We start from the raw sequence: 23,517 nt of genomic DNA on the forward strand, positions 1-23,517 counted from the left end.
AGGAATTGAACCCACAACCTGTTTGGTGTACGGGATGATGCTCCAGCCAATTGAGCCACCCAGCCATGGCAAAGGGTATGTTTATTGCAATATATTTCCTATGTCACTAAATTGGTTCAGAATGTGGACAGGGAAGAACGACCATTTTATTGGGCCTTCTTAAACTCCAACACATCTTTCTCTGTCCACATTTACTTCAGTTCAGCATTTTCTGACTTTTCCTGTACCTCACACAAGATGACCAACCATCTTTTACTTTACTTATTTATTTATTGAACTAATTTTTTTATTGTTGAAAGTATTACAAATGTCCTTCCTTTCTCCCCATTGACCCCTCCTCCCCATTCCCACCCCCCTCCTGCTTTTCCCAACCTAATGTCTGTGTCCATTGGTTGTACATATATGCATATAAATTCTTTGGTTTATCTCTTCACACTCCTCCCACCCCCCATCCCTCTGAGGTTTGTAAGTCTGTTCCCTACTTCCATGATTCGGATCTATTTTGATCGACAGCTTATTTTGTTCATGATGTTCCATAAATAAGTGAGATCTTTCTCTGACTGGCTTATTATTGGCATAATACTCTCCAGGTTTCTCCATGTCGTTTCAAAGGGTAAGAGATCTTTCTTTCTTACAGCTGCATAGTACTCCATTGTGTAAATGTACCACAGATTTTTTATCCATTCATCTATTGATGGACACTTGGGCTGTTTCCAGATCTTAGCTATTGTAAATAGTGCTGCTATAAACATAGGGTTACATATATTCTTTCTGATGGGTGTCTCAGGCTTCTTAGGATATATTCCTAGAAGTGGGATCACTGGATCAAATTGATCATATGGTTTTTATCTTTCATTTTGTTTATGTTGTGTATCACATTTCTTAATTTACAAATATTGTACCAACCTTGTATCCCTGGGATGAATCCCACTTGTTCATGGTGAATAATATTTTTATATATATTGCTGGATCCAATATGCTAATATTTTGTTGAGGATTCTGGCATCTATGTTCATCAGGCATATTGGCCTATAGTTTTTTTTCTTTGTAGTGTCTTTATCTGGTTTTGGAATTAGGATTATGCTAGCCTCATAAAAAGAGCTTGGAAGCCTTTTTTTTTTTTTTTTTATCCTCATTTGAGGACATTTTTCCATTTTTTGCACAGACAGAGTGGGAGGGAGAGAGAGAAAAAGAGAAAGAGGGAAACATCGATGTGAAAGGGACACATCGAGTGGCTGCCACCCGCACGACCAACCAGGGCAGGGGACAAACTGCAACCGAGGTACATGCCCTTAGCGGGAACCGAACCCGGGTCTCTCCGGACCATAGGCGGACGCTCTAACCGCTGAGCCAAACCGGCCAGGGCGGAAGTCTTTCTTCCTCTTGAATTTTTTGGAATACTTTGAGGACAATGGATGTTAGTTCTTTGACTGTCTCGTCCTTTACTTCTTTTTATTTTATTTAAAATTTTTTTTCTTTTTATTGATTTTAGAGAGAGAGAAAAGGAGAGGGAGAAAGAGAAACATTGAGTGGCCGCCTTCTACATGCCCCTGGGGATTTGGCCCACAACCTGGGCATGTGCCCTGACTGGGAATCGAACCAGCAACCTCCTGGTATATGGGTCCGATGCTCAACCTCTGAGCCATACCGGCCAGGATCATCTTTAACTTTTAAAGCCACTTCCAACAACTGATTGGTTGCCTTCCCATCCCAATTCCAAATTTATACAATAGAGTATCAGATTGAATCAACGTCAGTCAGACGTCCATCTTTGGTTGAAAAAGCTGTGCAGAACTGGGGGAGGGTAACCTCACGTATTATATAGAAATAACTTTTCTGGGTGGGGGAGTAGTTATCAAAAAATGAGGCCATTGTGACTGCCCAAAGCAGTCTATTCCAAAACCATGGCAGGGGTTAGATATTTTAGACCAGTTAAGTGATTTCATTAAATCTATTTTTAGAAAGGGTGGATTAAATTTGTTCTTGTCATGGTGGTCCTCATATTTCTGTTGCTATGAACCTATATACTCTTTTTAAATGGAATCTTCAGCTCAGAGATGTTCACATACTTAGTCTAGATAGAACCCTGAGAATCACTTGATTAAATAAACTCTCTAATCCATTTACCCCAAAGGTCATATGCTATTGAAAGCTTGGCTGGGCAGTTGTGTGCAAAAGATAAGAAAAAGGAGGAAAAAGTAGATATTTCACAGGACATAGTTTAAGCCAACAGTTAGTACACTGCCATCCAGAAAGATTTTCTTATATTTAGAATCAGATATCACTGAGCCTCATACAAACGATAGCTTTCAGTGACATTTCAGGCCCTCAGTCAGGTAATCTACTCAGATTGTGATGCCCCGTAATAAATATATAGTCAAACCAGAGCATCCTCTGTGCCTTTACTTCAGAAAAACTCATATTCTCTAGAAACCCGGAGCCAGCTCAAAGCAGGTCCCTATGATAACCATTAAGGTCACTGACCTATGTCACACAGAAGCCAGGATATTGGTGATGAGCCACCCTGCTGAGAAAGTAATCTTCAATCAACACATGTACCTGTGTCCTCTAGAAGTCAGCATTGGCGTCTCATAGTTTCTTTTGTGGAACTGAGGGGCATGTTCCCTGCCAAGATGAACTCAATGTGACGGGGGTGCGCGGAGGGGAATCTGGCCCTGCGGGCCTTGCGGTGGTGTGACCATCAGGCCTTCTCCCCCGTCTTACTGAGCCATTGCATTCGCAGGAGCCGTTCTCCACATAAATGTCTCTATATGCTCCCAACATAACTCCCTTCTATCAAAGTGCTCTTAACCTCATCATTACATTTATTTGAATTTTTATTCGAACATAAATATATGCTAATTTTATAAAACTAGTAAAAATAGAAAACTTAAGAAAGATGAAAAATTATTGAAATATTACCACTGTAACATTTTAGGCTGTTTCCTACAAGTTTATACAGGCTTTAAAAAAAATGAGTTTATTTTGTATCTGAATTTGTGTCCTGCTATTTTCTAACTACTATTATGGCAGGTATTAATCATGTTATAACTATCCTTAATATCCTTAAATTTTAATGACTGCCTAACCATGCTTCTTTTGTTGGATATATTTCATTTGGTTTTAATTATTCATATTTATAAAAGATTCAATAATGTGTAGAATTACATTGGTAATACTACAATTTTTGTATTAGATGTTAAAATTGTATATATGTTTATATGTATTTTTTCCCCTTCAGATGAATTTCCAGAAGTGGAATTACTAGGTCAATGTTTTTTTTAATTCTCACTTCTTTTTAATTCAAGCCCAAAAACGATTTGCTGCATGCCTGAGGAAGATATGCTCAGTTGGTCTGAGTTTCCTTCGAACACATAAAAGTACGTTCTCTTCACTTCAGTGAAGATGATTAAGACCCTTTTTGCTTTAGACTGTTCAGAGATGCTTCCATCCTCCCCATCCCCACCCAGCACACACAACACTGCACAAAATTCAGCTATGGAAAATGGAGGCTCTGCTTCTCTTGTCCTGGCCGAGACAGAAATCTCCCGGCAGCTTTGAACAATGCCATTGAAAGTAAAGGCGTTCCAAATGATTTTAAGGTGTTTCTTCTTTTGTTTCTTTTTCTTCAGGCATGCCATCCACCCTGCTGCTCACAGGCATGCCATCCATCCACCTCTGATGCTCACAGGCATGCCATCCACCCTGCTGCTCACAGGCATGCCATCCACCTCTGCTGCTCACAGGCATGCCATCCACCCTGCTGCTCACAGGCATGCCATCCACCCTGCTGCTCACAGGCATGCCATCCACTCTGCTGCTCACAGGCATGCCATCCACTCTGCTGCTCACAGGCATGCCATCCACTCTGCTGCTCACAGGCATGCCATCCACCTCTGCTGCTCACAGGCATGCCATCCACCTCTGCTGCTCACAGGCATGCCATCTACTCTGCTGGACAGGCATGCCATCCACCCTGCTGCTCACAGGCATGCCATCCACTCTGCTGCGCACAGGCATGCCATCCACTCTGCTGCTCACAGGCATGCCATCCACTCTGCTGCTCACAGGCATGCCATCCACCCTGCTGCTCACAGGCATGCCATCCACCCTGCTGCTCACAGGCATGCCATCCACTCTGCTGTGCACAGGCATGCCATCCACTCTGCTGCTCACAGGCATGCCATCCACCCTGCTGCTCACAGGCATGCCATCCACCCTGCTGCACAGGCATGCCATCCACTCTGCTGCTCACAGGCATGCCATCCACTCTGCTGCTCACAGGCATGCCATCCACTCTGCTGCACAGGCATGTCATCCACTCTGCTGCACAGGCATGTCATCCACTCTGCTGCTCACAGGCATGCCATCCACTCTGCTGCACAGGCATGCCATCCACTCTGCTGCACAGGCATGTCATCCACTCTGCTGCTCACAGGCATGCCATCCACTCTGCTGCTCACAGGCATGCCATCCACCCTGCTGCTCACAGGCATGCCATCCACCCTGCTGCTCACAGGCATGCCATCCACCTCTGCTGCTCACAGGCATGCCATCCACCTCTGCTGCTCACAGGCATGCCATCCACTCTGCTGCTCACAGGCATGCCATCCACCCTGCTGCTCACAGGCATGCCATCCACCCTGCTGCTCACAGGCATGCCATCCACTCTGCTGCGCACAGGCATGCCATCCACTCTGCTGCGCACAGGCATGCCATCCACTCTGCTGCACAGGCATGCCATCCACCTCTGCTGCTCACAGGCATGCCATCCACCCTGCTGCTCACAGGCATGCCATCTCTCTGCTGGACAGGCATGCCATCCACCCTGCTGCTCACAGGCATGCCAGCCACTCTGCTGCACACAGGCATGCCATCCACTCTGCTGCTCACAGGCATGCCATCCACCCTGCTGCTCACAGGCATGCCATCCACCCTGCTGCTCACAGGCATGCCATCCACCCTGCTGCTCACAGGCATGCCATCCACTCTGCTGTGCACAGGCATGCCATCCACTCTGCTGCTCACAGGCATGCCATCCACTCTGCTGCTCACAGGCATGCCATCCACCCTGCTGCTCACAGGCATGCCATCCACCCTGCTGCACAGGCATGCCATCCACTCTGCTGCTCACAGGCATGACATCCACTCTGCTGCTCACAGGCATGCCATCCACTCTGCTGCACAGGCATGTCATCCACTCTGCTGCTCACAGGCATTCCATCCACTCTGCTGCACAGGCATGCCATCCACTCTGCTGCACAGGCATGTCATCCACTCTGCTGCTCACAGGCATGCCATCCACTCTGCTGCTCACAGGCATGCCATCCACCCTGCTGCTCACAGGCATGCCATCCACCTCTGCTGCTCACAGGCATGCCATCCACCTCTGCTGCTCACAGGCATGCCATCCACTCTGCTGCTCACAGGCATGCCATCCACCCTGCTGCTCACAGGCATGCCATCCACCCTGCTGCTCACAGGCATGCCATCCACCCTGCTGCTCACAGGCATGCCATCCACTCTGCTGCGCACAGGCATGCCATCCACTCTGCTGCGCACAGGCATGCCATCCACTCTGCTGCGCACAGGCATGCCATCCACTCTGCTGCTCACAGGCATGCCATCCACCCTGCTGCTCACAGGCATGCCATCCACCTCTGCTGCTCACAGGCATGCCATCCACCTCTGCTGCTCACAGGCATGCCATCCACTCTGCTGCTCACAGGCATGCCATCCACCCTGCTGCTCACAGGCATGCCATCCACCCTGCTGCTCACAGGCTTGCCATCCACCCTGCTGCTCACAGGCATGCCATCCACTCTGCTGCGCACAGGCATGCCATCCACTCTGCTGTGCACAGGCATGCCATCCACTCTGCTGCGCACAGGCATGCCATCCACTCTGCTGCACAGGCATGCCATCCACCTCTGCTGCGCACAGGCATGCCATCCACCTCTGCTGCTCACAGGCATGCCATCTACTCTGCTGGACAGGCATGCCATCCACCCTGCTGCTCACAGGCATGCCATCCACTCTGCTGCACACAGGCATGCCATCCACTCTGCTGCTCACAGGCATGCCATCCACCCTGCTGCTCACAGGCATGCCATCCACCCTGCTGCTCACAGGCATGCCATCCACCCTGCTGCTCACAGGCATGCCAGCCACTCTGCTGTGCACAGGCATGCCAGCCACTCTGCTGCTCACAGGCATGCCATCCACTCTGCTGCTCACAGGCATGCCATCCACCCTGCTGCTCACAGGCATGCCATCCACCCTGCTGCACAGGCATGCCATCCACTCTGCTGCTCACAGGCATGCCATCCACTCTGCTGCTCACAGGCATGCCATCCACTCTGCTGCACAGGCATGTCATCCACTCTGCTGCACAGGCATGTCATCCACTCTGCTGCTCACAGGCATGCCATCCACTCTGCTGCACAGGCATGCCATCCACTCTGCTGCACAGGCATGTCATCCACTCTGCTGCTCACAGGCATGCCATCCACTCTGCTGCTCACAGGCATGCCATCCACTCTGCTGCTCACAGGCATGCCATCCACCCTGCTGCTCACAGGCATGCCATCCACCTCTGCTGCTCACAGGCATGCCATCCACCTCTGCTGCTCACAGGCATGCCATCCACTCTGCTGTGCACAGGCATGCCATCCACCCTGCTGCTCACAGGCATGCCATCCACCCTGCTGCTCACAGGCATGCCATCCACCCTGCTGCTCACAGGCATGCCATCCACTCTGCTGGTTACAGGCATGCCATCCACTCTGCTGCGCACAGGCATGCCATCCACTCTGCTGCTCACAGGCATGCCATCCACTCTGCTGCTCACAGGCATGCCATCCACCTCTGCTGCTCACAGGCATGCCATCCACCTCTGCTGCTCACAGGCATGCCATCCACCTCTGCTGCTCACAGGCATGCCATCCACTCTGCTGTGCACAGGCATGCCATCCACCCTGCTGCTCACAGGCATGCCATCCACCCTGCTGCTCACAGGCATGCCATCCACCCTGCTGCTCACAGGCATGCCATCCACTCTGCTGCGCACAGGCATGCCATCCACTCTGCTGCGCACAGGCATGCCATCCACTCTGCTGCTCACAGGCATGCCATCCACTCTGCTGCTCACAGGCATGCCATCCACCTCTGCTGCTCACAGGCATGCCATCCACCTCTGCTGCTCACAGGCATGCCATCCACCTCTGCTGCTCACAGGCATGCCATCCACCTCTGCTGCTCACAGGCATGCCATCCACCTCTGCTGCTCACAGGCATGCCATCCACTCTGCTGCGCACAGGCATGCCATCCACTCTGCTGCTCACAGGCATGCCATCCACTCTGCTGCTCACAGGCATGCCATCCACTCTGCTGGTGAGCTCAAATGCTTTTGGTGCTATAACCACATCGTGAGCCCTCTTGGAAGGGAGGTATGTGCACTGATTGAGTCAGAGCATCAGGTTGAGCGCAGCCACCTCTGGGTCTGTTTCACACCATGTGATGTATGTTATTTGAAACGTATGGCCTCATTCAATCATTACAGTGATCTCTGAGCTAGCCATCACCACTTTCCTTTTATAGCCGAGGAAGCCAAGGTTTAATGGGTAAACAATGACACATGGTTGGCAAATGGTAGTCTTCGGGAAGCTCAGTATTCCTGATCCCAAATATCTCCTTTCTTCATTGATCCAGGCTATTCTTTTTACCCATGTTTTAGTGGACCAGTACTTAACCTCTTTGAGTCTTACCCTGTTGCTTTTGAATTGTAGATGATTACATCTACCCCACAGTGCTTTTGAGAATATCAAATAGATAATTTAAATTAAATGTGCTATTAAAGTGAAATCTAAGTGTTAGGAATTATGGGTATGCCAATGAAAAGTGACTAGTATGATGTTTATATACATGGCTCACATTGACTTCTGGAAAGTTCAAGATTTAATTTTTAGTTCCCATTTTACAAGTTTTCATTTTATGTTTTTCTTTTCCTCATTATTCACAAATCAGTCCCAAGGAAATGAGATGCAAAACATGTACTAATGAAATGTAAAGGCCTTGGGTTTCAGTGAAGCACAAAGGTGGAGTTCTTCCAGTACCCGTTTCTCTGTCGACCTGTCTGGGCGGGGGAACTTCTTACTGGGGGGCATGGCCTGTAGGTTGCAGGATGTTTATCAGCATTCCTGACCATGACCCATTAGATACCAGTGCCATCCCCCTCCCAACTGGGACAGGGAAAGGGGTCTCTCGGTACTGCCAAAGTCCCTTGAGGGCGGGGCTGTGTGCAGAATTTTCCTGTTTGAGAACTATTGCTTTAACAGAATGTCCATGAGATGCAGGTTTATTCACTAGAATTTGGGTTTGAGAGTTTTCATTCCTTAATTTGTGAAAAGTATAATGTATGGAAGTTAATTCTGCAAAGAAAACTCTCTTTAGCATTTGTTGCCTCAGTCTATTCAAATTCTACAACCCTGTTACTAAATGAACATCCCTGCTTTTCTGACTGGCCAAACACTTTCACTGACCGTGGATATCAAGAGCTGAACACAAGGTTATAAAAAAGAAAGAGGAAGGAAGGAAGGAAGGAAGGAAGGAAGGAAGGAAGGAAGGAAGGAAGGAAGGAAAAGTAAAGCAAAAGAAAAACCCACACAGTGACAATGAGAAGCTTTTTCCGGGGATAACAACCCCTGCAAAATCCCCCATTTTTATTACAATTTTGGTCTCAAGAATGGACTCATGCTGTGCCATTTTCAGTTCTTGTTACCATCCCTGTCATAACAGGGAACGAGCCAAATTGCAATGCCTCCAATAATCTGTCACTTGCAATAGTGTGGGGCCCTGCTCTGACCCTCCGTTACTCCGGGGCCACGAGGACGCAGGGTTGCAGACCAGCGGAGATGAAGCACTCGGGGAGGTCCACGCATGGAGGCCCGAGTGCTGTCCAGCTCAGCAGTCTAATTGCTGCTGGGCCCTCTGTCCAAAGAGCAATGTGGCACAGTGATGTGACATCCCCCCGCTTAGCGCAGGCAAGTCTCTTCCAAGGGAAGAGACTAGGAAGAGATGTAACATTTCTTAGCACATACTATGTGCCACTGAGTAACAACTTTATACCTGTTTGTTCACATACTCTTCATAGCAAACACATGAAGTAAGTATTAGCATAATGAGTTTTTTTTTTTTTCCCCCAGGAAGTAAAGTATGTAACTTATCTAAAATGAGGTGGAGCTGGGAGATTCAGATTATGGCTTGAAAGTGTCTGGTTTTACTACATCTGAGTACTTCCAGCCAAGATATTGACCTAAAAATCTAATAATAGATCATATGATTGTATTACAACATTGATTCAGATATTTGAAACTTAATATGTTATTTTTAAAAGCGGCTTGTTAATTGTAGGGAGCAAGTAGGGAGCCCGATCACCCCCTCCAGAGCGGTCAGTGAGCAGAGGAAGAACCTTAGTGACTCGGGGCGTCTCTTTTTCCTAAGATGTTACAGGCTTTTGCTTTCCAAAGTACTCTGAGTCTTCGTGGTGCTGCCACATAAGGCAGTGTTGCTCTTTGTTCTTCCTAAACTGGGTTATTTATTTCAATTACTCTGTTCAACGAACATTTATGAAGCTTCATGTGAAGGGAACTGAATGGATGCTAGGAGTAGGTATACACCCGTCCCTTCCCACAAAGTGACGTATTGTACAGGGTATGAGAAATGTGCATTGATTTCCATCAAACAAACAACAAAAGAGTTAATTGGAAGAGAGTAAGATGTTCAAATGGAAGTCATGGCCTAGTTCAGAGAAGCGACATGCACTTGGACTTGGAGATCACAGCTGACTTTGGAAACAACCAGAAGAGCAGCTGCCAAACTAGGAAGAGCAGACCTGTAAAATGAACTGTAGGTGAAGGTGAAGGTCATTGGTGACTCATCTGACTTTTCCACCCTCCCACCCTGAGCAACAGGAACCCTCTTTGTCCAGCCACCGGAGGCTGCCTCACTGCTTAGCAACAAGCCATGCCCTGTGATGCCCTGGCCACGGTTCTTCGCTTATCTGAATCAAACCCTCACCTCTTGGTCAAGTCATTCTTAACTTCTTCGCTAACCATACACCTTTCTCTGGATGTGTTCTCTCACCCCATTTCTGTGAAGGAGTTGTCTTAGACAGCCCTATAACATGGGGTTCTCTCCCTGCCAGTTAACTGAACGGAGGTTCTCCATGGCCAAGGGGTGAGCGACGGAGCCGAGCAGGGTCCATCTGTCAGTCACCTGAACTAAGTGACAGAGCCTTTCTGGCTGGTAGAAGTGGATCTGGTATGTGAGACTGATGGTCATGTCAGGCCACACAGAGGACAGCAAATAGAAGAAGGAAAGCTAAGAGGACCAGAAATAAGAGAGTCCAGGCGCCTCTGAGAAAGCAACTGAAATTCCTGATTTTTCAGGTCACTTTTAGCTCTCAGGAGGCTCAGCTATTATTTCTCTGCTTTCGATTCCAAGAGTTTTATAACCTAATACGAAGATTCTTTTTTGACCCAAACTAATTAGAATGGGTTTTTGATTCTTCAACCCAATGGGCTTGGACCAAAACATCTGGCGGTACTGATCTTTCCGTCCCCTGAGCTTCCTGCTCACTGCACTATTCACTTTCTAAATCCATCTGGTGTTAGAAGACCTAGCACTTGTATTTGGCTGCTTCTCAATGGGTGCCAGTTTCCCACCAGACTGTGAGCTCTTTAAGGTGAGGCTATACCTCCTACTTGGGGGGCAGCACAACACGGTGTTTTAGAGCATGGACTCGAGATGGATGAGCTAGGTTCAAGTCCAGCATGACCCCTGTTCCAGCCAGGGCAGGTGGGAGCATGCCCCATTAATAGGCCACTCTCCAATTTAGTCTCGACACAGCAAAGATGTGTTTTTCTGTACCTGCTGAATGCCCCACTCAGGATGGCAGGAGGCCTGTAATCATCACGGTCACTCTGAAAGCTGGGTTGATGGAGGGGCCACTCCGATACCTGCCTCCGTGATAATTGGGCGGGCAAAGAGAACGTGCTGGGGCCAGCACTGGCTCTTAGACATGGCACCTGAGTTCAATGCTGCCACGGGCCTCCGAGGAGAACTGAACTATTTGGGAACAGCCCTAAGACGTTCATAATCCTTTGCTGCCAGTGCAACGGGAGGCACATTGCTCACTTAGCCTCTTCCTGCCCCAGTTTTCTTGTCTCTAAATGAGGATAATATAACAGTGCTTACCCGCTACAAGGCTTCCATGTCATGGTGTATATGAAATGTTTAACAGAGTCCCCAACTCACTGGTAATACGATATACGTGCGAGCTGATGCGACTTGTAAATAAAGTCAGCTATTTGCTTGATTCTTCTTACTCACATCCCCACCTGCAAATCAGAACTTCTGAAGCTGGCAAGCTTCAGGGGTGACATCTTGACAGAATTACTATCTAATATTCTTTCATCATTTATTCATGGAGGGACAGAACTTTCAACTAGTGCTTGTGCTGTTCTCTTGCCTGAGAGCTTAGCTCTCTCCTCGAAAAAATCGATCACGCTGTTAATGTTCTTCGCTGCAGCGGCTACGCTGCTTCTGCAGAAGAGGCATCCCGGCAACGGCGGGTAATCCGGAAGAAAGCCACACACACCTCTCAGCTAGCCATTGTGTCCATAACCGCCCCGGGAAAATGAACTCAACTACGAGGCTCGCATTGAAAACCTGCCAACGTTTGCTTTAGAGACTTTTATTCTCATTTTCTGGGAAGACCCTGCTGAATAGCTTACCGCATTCCTGCCACTGTTGGGAAGGTGTTCTCTACTGGCTCCAATTGCCGCACTCAGCATTGCTTGGGGGAAGCACAGTGTTACGAGCTGTGGAAGGTCTGACATTACTTCCAGCGTTTATATCAGAAAGCATTCTCCTCACACTGAGCACTGGTTAGAAAAAAGAAGAAAAAAAACATTTCAAAAAGCTGCTCAGAATTTTAAATGGCCTGTATTTTAATGGAGAAGAAATGTGGTTTGACATCATGGGGAGGAGTGGATAAGATGCACTATAACCAGAAAAATGCAATTTTCCAGCCTCATCCTGAGATCAAAGCAAAAGTGAGCACTTTTGAATAGTCGGTGGCCAGTGGCTCAGATACTTGTTTTAGCACACCCACCCGGGGCTCAGTGATTTTTTCTTTCCAGGAAGGATGACACATAGCACCTGGATCCAGTGGGAGGGTGTACATTCACAAGGTATCTCCAGCTGGGTCTCACGAGCTGCATGGAGCCTCCCTCCGAGCCCGAGAGGCAGGGGACTCAGCGGGTGGTTTGCGCCCTCACCCTTCCCAGAACAGCTAAGCCTCGACCTGACTCAGCTGGTGGTTGTCCGATACGGTGCTCTAATTTCTCAGGCATGATGCCATTCCTCTCTTCCCTTTCCTTTCAGTCATCATTTCAAACCTCTCCCGTCTCCCGCCATGTCTATTGATCTCCACTGCTCTTGTTTGGAACTCGTATTTGACCTGCATGCCATTCAGTCAGTGGGATGGCTGCTAATGTGTTCTGTTTCTTGATGGAAAATAAGGTAAGATTGGATCAGAAGATGGTGTGGTATCTTGGAGTAGCTTTCGTTGGTGCATCTGGGCTGGAAGTGGTGACTACCTGGTGGGCAGGTCCCCGCAGACTGAGGTCTGGCTGTGCCACCCGGCGCTGGAGTCGCCAGGTGTGTGCTCCGCATTTCAGGGAACTTAACCCAATGAAGTGCTCGCCATTCTTGTCCCACTGTGCAGATGTGGGAAAGGACACTTGGAGGAGCTAAGAGTCTACCTTAAGTCACACAGATAGGAACCTATAGCCTGCTATAAATGGAAGGTGTGTGTCTCCCACACTATTCTTATGTTGAACCCGAATGCCCAAGGTGAGGGTATTTGGAGGTGGGGCCTTGAGCTTCGAGCCCTCCTGAATGGGAATAGTGCCTTTACAGACCTGAGTGAGAGCACCCCTCACCCCCCACTACGTGCGGACACAGAGACAAGGTCACCGCACGGACGGGAAGGGGGCTCTCACCGGACACCGAGTGTGCAGGCATCTGCATCGTGTACTTCCCAGCCTCCAGAATTCACGGAAATGGGGTTTTCCAATAAAATAAAAGAATTCATTGAAATTGGGGTTTCTCACGCTCAGCACTGTTGATATTTTGGGCCAGATGAGTCTTTGCTGTGGGGTTGGTCCTGTATTTTGGTAAGATGTTTAGTAGTATTCTTGGCTTGTACCTACCAGATGACAGCGGCATTTTCCCCTGACCCAGTTGTGACAAAAACAATGTCTCCAGTCTCTGCCCTGGGGAGTGGGGTGGCAAAGTCAGCCCTGGCTGAGAACCACTGGCCTAAATGATTTCCGTGGTACTTTCTAGAATGAATAGTCTACAGTTTAATACAGACTTTGGTTTCTCTCCCTCAGTTCTTCTCACCTTTTTATTCCTCTCTTTACTTATTTACCCTTCTATAAAGTAAGGATATAACAGTGCCCAACTTCACTTACAGTTGTTTTGAGGGTGAAGTGAAGTAGTGAATGCCAAGTTCTCAAAGTGGACTTTATCCCGTGGTAAGTGCTCATAAAGCCACCTGTGCTGTTATAATCCTCCTCCGTGCAAGCCGATTAGTGACCTCAACCCCACCTCTGTCCCAGCTCAGCAAAGACAGGGACAGTGTCACTCTGAAGACTGTGAAGGGGGTCTCCTCTTTCCCCTTGGCCTGCAGCCCATTGGTTATGGCCAGAGGGTCTTGTGGTTTGGGGAAAATCAGAATAGACTTGAAGTGTTATCTGTTAATTGTTGCAAATCACTTTCCTTTCAGTCAGATTTATGTAATGGCATATTTCAAATGACAAACCCTGCTATTTTTCATTTTTCAGTAAGAAAAACCCTTAGCTGCCTTCCATCTGTGAATTTTAAAGAGAGGCTGATAGGTTTCCCTCATTTAAATATAGCATTGATGCATTTTTAAGAACCCAGGCCTTCTGAAGGGAGCGGAATTGACAGGCCTGGACCTTGATCGCTCATTTGATGTACTGATGCTCTTTGGAGCTTGCAAGGCAGTTTTTCAACTCACCCTGGAGCATTTTCTGTTTTCTTCTTTGGATCTATTTTAGACTCTTACTTTGCAAACTCCCTGCAACCAGGCCAGCGATTATCTTTCCCAGAGAGGAAAGTAAGGATATCTTTCTTCTGGAAAGTTCTAAGATCCTTCTTTTTTCCCAACCTCACATTCAGACCGAAATAATATACCCATCTTGCCTGAAATATGTATGTATCTTTGCCTCCTACTCATCTTTCATGTCCCAACCGTTGGGTCAACTGTTTTTTTAGCCAAACTCTTTGGTGAATGAGGCCTTGAGAGTGGTTGGGCTGAGGCCAGAAGCCTGTCTTTTGAGGTCATGGTTTCACTTGCACATTGAGATTTTGAGGCGCTGTCTTGACCTTCAGGAAACAGCACCACTCACCTTCTCCTGTTTGAATTAACCTCTCTGTTTTCCTTCTCACTTTCCTGTGAATTTCAGTCATCATCTGCAAGGAGAAGAGGCAAGAAAAAGGCATTTTCCCTACTGCCCTCCGTGCCCAGAGAGAACTCCGAGACAAAGGCACTTCCACCAGAGGTTTGCTCTGCAGGTGCTCATGGACTCCCGTCGTGGAATTAGGGCTCCACATTGGGAGGTATATCAAATGTTCTGGGTTACATATTAGCAATTAAAAAATTGGAACATTTCCCAAACTTTTAAATATGCTAATATGAATTTTGAAGAAGAAAGGTAACAAACAGAAGTTTCTCAAATGTATATGATTGCATAGTCCTCTTTTTAACAGTGGAGCATTGTATAGGTTTTTTTGTGCAACATATTTTGGGAAGCACTGTTTTAGGACATTTTACTTGTCATATTCCCAATGTTCCTTGGAGTTTTACATTCTTGATAACCTCCCTGGGTTGGGACCAAATAATGACCTTATGATGGCTAAAAAGAAATGAACTTATAAAAAGACAGAAAGCATAGCCTAAATAGCATGTGGTCTTAAAAATGACTAAAATACACATTGCTGTATGTTACTGAGGTAATAAATGAGATGAACTTCTTGGGAATACACAAGTGAAAAACCTTTACTTTCCTAACTGTGACTTAAAAAGTGAAGAGTAATGCTGGCTTGTCCACCTCTAAGTACATCTCGCATGTAGCCCACAGCGTTCCAGGAACTTTTTGTCAGAAAATAGTGTCATTTAGGGTAATTAAGATTACACACACACACACACACACACACACACACATTTTTGTGTCCAATTTAGGCCAGTCTAAACCACAAGTTCAGTCTCACCTTCAATTCAGTCTTCTCCCTTCTCTCCAGTAGTCTCGAGTGGTGCTTGGGGACTTATAATGGACACGTGGAATGATATTCTCCCTCACTCCCCCTGTCCTTCTATTCATATTGTGCATCCTTTTAACACTTGTAGGTTTGGAGGAAGGGAACAGAAGACTAGAGAAAAAAGACAACATTTTTTGCTTTGTCTTTACGGCTGCTTGCACATTTCTTGTAACTATTAATGTTTTCCACGGTGGGTATCTCAATGCTGGCTTTTGTCTGGTGCATTGATGGTTTTTTGAGGCTGCACCAGACCAACACACTGTCCCCAGTAAGAGCAGTGAAGTCTCTAGCTAATCTCCTGTGTCTGCTTCTACTTCTGCTGGTGGTGGTAAACCCAAGGTCTTGTAATGCTGTCCAGTGAATCTTCAAGATGGCCCAGCCATTTATCTTCCAGGACATCCACTTGGCTCTCTAGAAATGCATGCATCCTTGCTGGGCCATCTGTTCTTGTTCCAGCCAGACTCGGACCTTGTTTATGATGGTGAATGTGAAATATCCATGGACACATATCAGATTCTCCTGAGAATGCCTTTCTCCACCTCCACTCAGGTGGCTGCACTGGTTTAGGCGACCAGTGTCTGCAGCTCAGCAAACACCTCGGCCAGATGAGTGATGCTAGCCTCCCTCCCCACAGGGATATCACTCTGTGGACACTCTTGAACCCCTCTCAATCAATTTGTGGGGGTGGGGAGCATTCTCTCCCCCCCTCCAAAAAAAGGAGGGAAAAAAGACCATTGCACTTTTCACCTCAGAAAAGTCTCCTACCCGCTCTCTTCTACCACCTTTGGGAAGTCCTAGGTTGCTCTTATTGAGGCTGTTGGGTAGGTGATGGGGGTTGACAATCACTGAACTAGTTTTGATTATTCTTAGCATGGATGAGACTAGCATTCTTCTTTGGTGTTCCTTACTGTCTGTTGAATTGCAGAAGACAACAGGAAAAGACTCATTTAATGTAATTAATCCCTAAATGCAAATATTCTTCATAATATTTTCTTTTGTTGGTACTATATAATTTCTAAAACAATTTTCATTGCTTGACAATCTTTTGTTACTAGACTTAATGCTGATAGGAATGCCTGGCTCATTCGAATGCTATTTCCTGTGCTCTGTTCCCGGGGGGCACATCTGGGTGAAAGGGCAATGACAAGTTTCCACCTCTTACAGATGTGTGGCTAGAGCCCTTAGTAAGTGAGTGCTAAGTATTTAGAAGTGAGTTTATTGAACTTTTGAATTAAGGGTAATTGCACAGAAATTAGAATTATAAGCACTTAGTAGATTTTATATTTAATTTTAATAAATGGAATCTGATAATTCTCGTCTAATCATTTTTAATTTTAGCTACCTAGAGCTGTATCCCCTTACCCATTCTGTTACCTGGCTAGGCTGGTTTCTCATATATTCATTCTCATTTTCATACCCCCCCCCCCAATTCCCTCCCACTTTCTCTTCTTTGGTTCCTCCCTCAACTCTCTGTTCTCCTATTTTGTTGTTTGCTTCATCACAAATCTCCATTGGTGCCTGTTACTGCTGGGTGTCCAGCTGTGAGACACCCCCTTCCCCTCCCCATTCTCCAGCTGTCTGGACGAGCAACATCAAACTGCTGATTTGAACACATTTGGTGAGCTTTTAGCAGGGGCCAGGGACTCCTGTTAACTTCTAAAATGTGTTTATGATGCAAAGACACATTTTGCTCCTAATTAAGCCATTCACTAAGGGAAGAATAAAAGGGTATAGAGCTCTGAGATGTTCAATGGCCACCGCCCCAGGAAAGGGCAGAAACTAGTCAAGTAAGTAACACAAGAATCCAAAGGACCCCTCAGCTCTGTCTTTCATGAGTTGGGGCCAACATGTTCTTGCCTTCACCAGGCTGGGCTGTCCACTTGGGAAAGTGCTAGGCAGGGACCCTGAGGTGGACAACCCGAGAAACTCCTCTTAGGAAGGCACCGGCTTTCATGTCCTCCAGTGTCCTGGAGGTAGGTTGTCACTTTTGAAACATTCACAACATGAAATGGCCAGAAGGAGACCCCTTTTTAGCTCTATTCATGGAGCAAGAACGCGAGGCAGCTGGGGGAAGCAGGAAGCATCCGGTCAGCAGGCTAGCAAGGGGGGTGCACGTCACATGGCAGCTTGCGGACGTGTTTGCTTTAGGAGAACACAGTGCTGCCACAAGCCAGGCAGGGTGTCAAAGGTTTTTTTAAAAACAAGTGTTGGCTAGGATTTTGACTCAAAGTGGTGCTCACAAAACTTGGTATTTAGTCAAAGTGTTCCAAACGAATGAAAAGCCTCCAGCCCAAAGCTTGATACAGAGATAGCCCCAGAACATTTCCGCGGTTTCCTTGTTTGCCATTTTCTAGCTTCCTAATGTGGCACACGGGGAGGATAGTAGTGGACATTCCATGTTCCAAATCCTCTAATGAGACCCCGTCATATACCACTTCCTGTCCACCCAACCCTTCTGTTTGCTCTCTGAACCCCCAGACTGTCATGAGCAAAATTGTTCAGTTCCTCTACACTTCTAAGAACGTTCTTCTGTTTATAAGAGAACCTGGCTTACTCCAAGGACACCGCTTCCTTCTCAGATTATTATTTTTTATGTCTTATGAATATATCCTGGGTATGGAGGAGAGTGGAGGGGAGTGCTTACTCCTTATTTCTTTTTCTAAGACATTTCTTCTTTCTTTCTCCATTAGAGACCTCATCAGACTATATACCCTCCACTCATTTTTCTCGTTATCGTCATCTTTCAACCTCGTGGCCATTGTCCTCATTCATTCAAGAATTAGCAACACCTTCCTTTTCACTCCTTCTTCTGTTGCTATCTTGGGGAACTTCATCATCAAGTAGCTGGTCTAGTCAATACTCTGGCTGCTCAGTCGAAGGGATTATCCCTGCTGCTTGCTAACACCAGCCTCTCCACCTAGTGCTGGGTCCTTCTCGCATCTACTCGTGCAAATTACTCTTACAGTTATGTCCTCTTTCATGCATTCAAAATATGCCCACTTACCACTAGATTATTTCTATCAGCTGTTCTATTTCTCATATTAATTACATAAGCAGTATAGTAGAATAAAGGCCCTGTCTTGACTCACGCTTCTACTTATCACCCCATTCCTCTGTTCCCCTTCAAAGCAAAATGCTGCATGTTATGTCCTCACTTTCCCGTGTCTCTGTAGCCATTCCAGTCAGGTTTTCATCCCTGGTGCTTCACTAATCACGAATACTGGTTCTTCCAAGGTTACCAGGACCTCCATGCTGTAGGCTCAGTGACCACTTCTCTCTTCTCATCTTGCTGAACTCCTTAGAAAAAGTTCACAATTTTCCATCACCTTATCTTTGCAATATTGCCTTCACTTAGGCTCAGAATCATCCTGAGCTCTTCCTGCTCACTCATCTTTGCTGACTCTTCTTCCTTCATCACCCACTCCAGCTTTGTTGAGATATAATTGACAAATAACATTGTGTAAGTGTAAGCGGGGACAACGTGGTGACTTGATATATACATATATTGTGAAATGATTCATAGTAAAATAAGGGAACACATCCTACACCTCATATAGTCATTTTTTGTGTATGGTTAATATATTTAAGATCTAATCTTAGTAAATTTCAAGTATGCAATACAGTATTGTCAGCTAATAGTCACAGTGCCATACGTTAGATCCGCAGAACTTGTCTTATGAGTGAACGTTTATACCCTTTGACTATCATTCTCGCGTTTCCTCCACTTGTGAGCCCCAGCACCACCACTCCACACTCTTTCTGTAAGTTTGACTTTTTAGATTCTACATGTAAATGCTATCATATGGTATTTGTCTTTCTCTGCCTGCTTTAGTTTACTTAGCATAATGCCCTCAAGTTTCTCTCATGATGCAAATGGCAGGATTTTCTTCTCTTTTATGGCGGAGTAGTATTTTACTGTATATATATGCCCCTTCATTTTCTTCACCTTCACATGTAAGCAGCAGGTGGTTCAGTTCTTGGCCCTCATATTTCCCTGTTTATGCTGACTCCCTGGCTGATGTCATTCAACTCTCCACTGATCTCTACTTTTACATTTGATTGCCTAATGGCACCTCTGCCAAGTGCTACTGAAATGTACCATAGCCAAACAGCATCTTTAGTCTTCTTCCACTTTAATGTGTGTGTGTAAGCACACATGCACACGCATGCACGCACACACACACACACACTCACTCACACACACCTCTTGCTCTTGCATTTAGAAAATGCCACCATGTTTCTTTTTTTTTTTTATCCTCACCCGAGGACACTTTTTCATTCTTTGTTCAGATAGAGCAGGAGGGAGAGAGAGAGAGAGAAACATCGATGTGAAAGGGACACATCGAGCGGCCGCCACCCGCACGACCAACCAGGGCCGGGGACAAACTGCAACCGAGGTACATGCCCTTAGCGGGAACCGAACCCGGGTCTCTCCGGACCGCAGGCCGACGCTCTAACCGCTGAGCCAAACCGGCCAGGGCGTCACCATGTTTCTTTAGCTGCCCAGGCCAAAAACCAGGTGGAATGCTTAACTCCTGTCTTTCCTTTGCAAGCCACACCCTTATGCTTTGTCAGTGAGTCCTGTTGGTTCTAGCTTTACTTATTCCTGGATCTGACGTCTCCTAGCCATCACTGCCGCTAGCCTCCTGTTAATGGCCACCACCATTTCTCTCCTGGGTAATTGCAAGAATCTTCCCAATGGTCTTCCCTTTCTCAGTTTTACCCCTAATGTTGCTTATTGTCCACATCACAGACAGTGATTTTGTAGAAATCAGATCACTTTATGTGGCATGGGGTTCACTATAATCACTCCAATTAAGTACTTAAATCTAGTGGAAAGAGAAAAGAATTACATTGAATAAGAGCTTCCATTGATCTTTCCACTGTTCCTTTCTTTTTGTCTGTCTGTACTTGTGCCCATGCCATCTGGAACCTAGACAGACCTTTCTACTGCCAAACCCATTCAACCTCCACCTGTCTGATCCTCACTTCACCTGCTGAGAAACACCTCCTTCTCCAAGGCTAGCTAGATTCTCCCAAGCAGTGTTAGTTGCTGGATCTTTTGTGCCTCACTGTACATGGTTTTCTCATCTTCACGCACCTGCCACACTGTTTTGTAAATTATTTCCATCCATCAGTTTTCATTCATTAGACTCTTAGCTACTTATATTCTCACAGATTAACATGATGCCCGGCACAAAGCAGCATACAATATGTGCTTGAAGAAGAATTAAATAAACAATTAAGCACACAAAATTTTCTCCTTTATTGTACAGAGAATATAAGCGCCATGATATTGAATTACTCTTTAAACTCAAGAGCAAAAGCATTCCATTTAGGGCGAGTCACTAAGAATACCAAAGGTTGCCATCTCTTTATTAATGGCCTCATTTAGAAAAATGTGTAAGGAAAACACCCGCAACATCTAAGCAAAGGTAATGTAACCAGGTCTACCTTATGGGAAAATCCCAAGGTTAGTCATGGATCCGTTGGTTATAAATAAATACCTATGAGTTTTCTAGCCTTTGAAGATAAAGAATATGGATTTGCTGACTTTTAGCAGATTTATTTTGTATTTATTTTTATTTTTAAAAATATTCTGTGTCTCCATTAATAATTTCTATTGTGGTTCAAGGTAAGACTAAAAAGACAAAAAAAATTGTTTGAAACAATCTTTAATTTCAAAATTATTGTTAAACTATAGATTCATTTTCTATTCATTTTTAAAAACAATGGCTGCTCTGTGTAGTATCTAGTATTTTAATCTCTTCTGCAGAAGTGTGAGTGGTGTGCTCACTAAGGGGTAATTCTGTAGGAATAGACTTTTAAATTCAATTCAGCACTTTTATCGAGAATGGAGAAGCTTAAAAATTAAGCCAGCAGGCATCCAAAGCCTGAGAGAACACTACTGGATGCATTCTTAATTAGAGCCAATAAAGTGTGTTTTTAGGGAGAGCTTTCCCACAGAAAGCTCAATGGCAAAACTAAGAAGAAACAAACAAATTAAATTTTCTATATTAACTGCTTGGCACACTGCTTCTCAAGGAGTTATTTAGCCCAACATGATAGCTAACAAAATTTCACTCTCAAAACTCCAAATAACCCTAAGATAAAGTAGCAATACTTGCATATTTTCTTCAAATACAAAACAACCCATACTGATTTCAATGTGTTGAATGGTAGATAAAGCCTCAGGAATTTTGGATTTTGTTTTCATCACTGCTTTATTTTTTTAACTCCTTCAGCATATTTTATGTTATAAGATAGAGTATTTGTATGACACACTTTATATGTTTGTATAAGCACTGAAATAAGGTCAGGAAAAATGAGAAAAATAGATTCCAAACTGTCAACAATTAATTCATTTGGACAATAGGATTATAAGCAGGGAGATGGAATATGCCTTTAAAAATAGTTATCCATATCATTATTATCTGAGCTTATATAAAATACTTTATAGTTAAAAAGCTAAACTTGAAATGTTCACTGGGTTATCTGGGGAAAAAGCTTTTCTAGAACTCTTTGGTGCCAAACCCAGAAAGCAAATACCCAGGTACTGTTCATAAGTGGTGGACCTTCTGGGAAATACCGAGTATTATGTTCCAAACGGTGCAGTAAGTAGAGTTTTTGTCTTTTCTGAAGATGTATCAGTGTACATAATTCTGTAGACTGGTTGCCAGAATATTAAATCAACCTGAGCATTTCTTTTCATCAACTATGCAATGGAAATATTTTCAAGTCATAAATATACCTAATGATTTAAATGAAAAATCATGTAGACAATTTTGTGATAATTAAGAATGTTTTAGAAAATTTTAAGTGTAAAAGATATTAAAAACTGACTGAACAGACACTCACTAGACTGAGATTTTTGAGAGCATGTACTGTATCTTACTCATTCATTGATTCAATCATTTATTCATCCAACAATTTATTCATTAATTTATTTATTGTTGAAAGTATTACAGATGTTGCCCTTTTGCCCCCATTGACCCTCCTCCCCGCTCCCATGCCCCACCTACTTTCCCCAACCTAATGTCTGTGTCCATTGGTTGTACATATATGCATAAAAGTTTTTCGGTTTATCGCTTCCAACCCCTCCCCCCTCCCCCCCAAACCCTCTGAGGTTTGTTAGTCTGTTCCCTACTTCCATGAATCTGGATCTATTCAACAATTTTTTTTTTTCTTTATTGATTTTTAGAGAGAGAGGAAGGGAGAAGAAGAGAGAGATAGAAACATCGATGAGAGAGAATATTGAGAGGGAATGTGCCCTGACTGGAAATTGAACTGGCCACCTCTTTGTGCAGGGGTTTACACTCAACCACTGAGCCACACCGGCCAGGCTCAACAAATTATTTTTTAAATCTCACTTCTGAATTCCCTACACTTTGTATAGGGTCTTGTACATAATGGGTGCTCTCCTGTCTTATTGAACATGCGAATAAATGAACAATTGCTAGGCACTCATCAAGGCTTATTTTCCTAGACAAAAGTCTTCCTCATTTTGTTTTTGTTTTGTTTTTGAGGAGGTATATTGAGAAAATTATTTTAATATACCTCTGCTTCTAACATAATATTTTCCATTCCAGTGACACTTAATAGATATTTATTTGGGAAAAAACTCAAACCTGGATCAAATGTGGAATATTTAGAGAGGAGAATATACAGGTTCAGCAGCATGGAGGTCATCAAATATCTAAAAGACCACAGGTAGGAGAAAGATTAGATTTATTTCTTATTATTGGAAGGGTTTTAAGGAGCACCAATGAGATTTCACTTTATGGTGGAAGGGTGTCCTAAACTGATTTGAGATACATGAGTTTCTACTCACTGACAGCGGGATTATCAGCTGAGCAAGCTGAAGAGAGCATTTCAGTATTAGGTGGGTGATTGGACTGGATGACTTGTAAGATCTTTTCTAACACCAGAATTCTTTTGGTTGAATGGATGATGAACAATCTCATCCCCCAACTAAGCCTCCAGTTAATTATAAGCACCAGCTGCTTTTAAATCTAGGTCCCATAGGCTTTCTGGAAAGAATTTTCTGCCTATCTTCCCAAAGACCTAGGTAAATGTTAAACTGGGCAGAAATATTACTTGGAACA

Source organism: Molossus molossus, unplaced genomic scaffold (genome assembly GCF_014108415.1).
Source record: "Molossus molossus isolate mMolMol1 unplaced genomic scaffold, mMolMol1.p scaffold_m16_p_14, whole genome shotgun sequence".
NCBI classification, from domain to species: domain Eukaryota; kingdom Metazoa; phylum Chordata; class Mammalia; order Chiroptera; family Molossidae; genus Molossus; species Molossus molossus.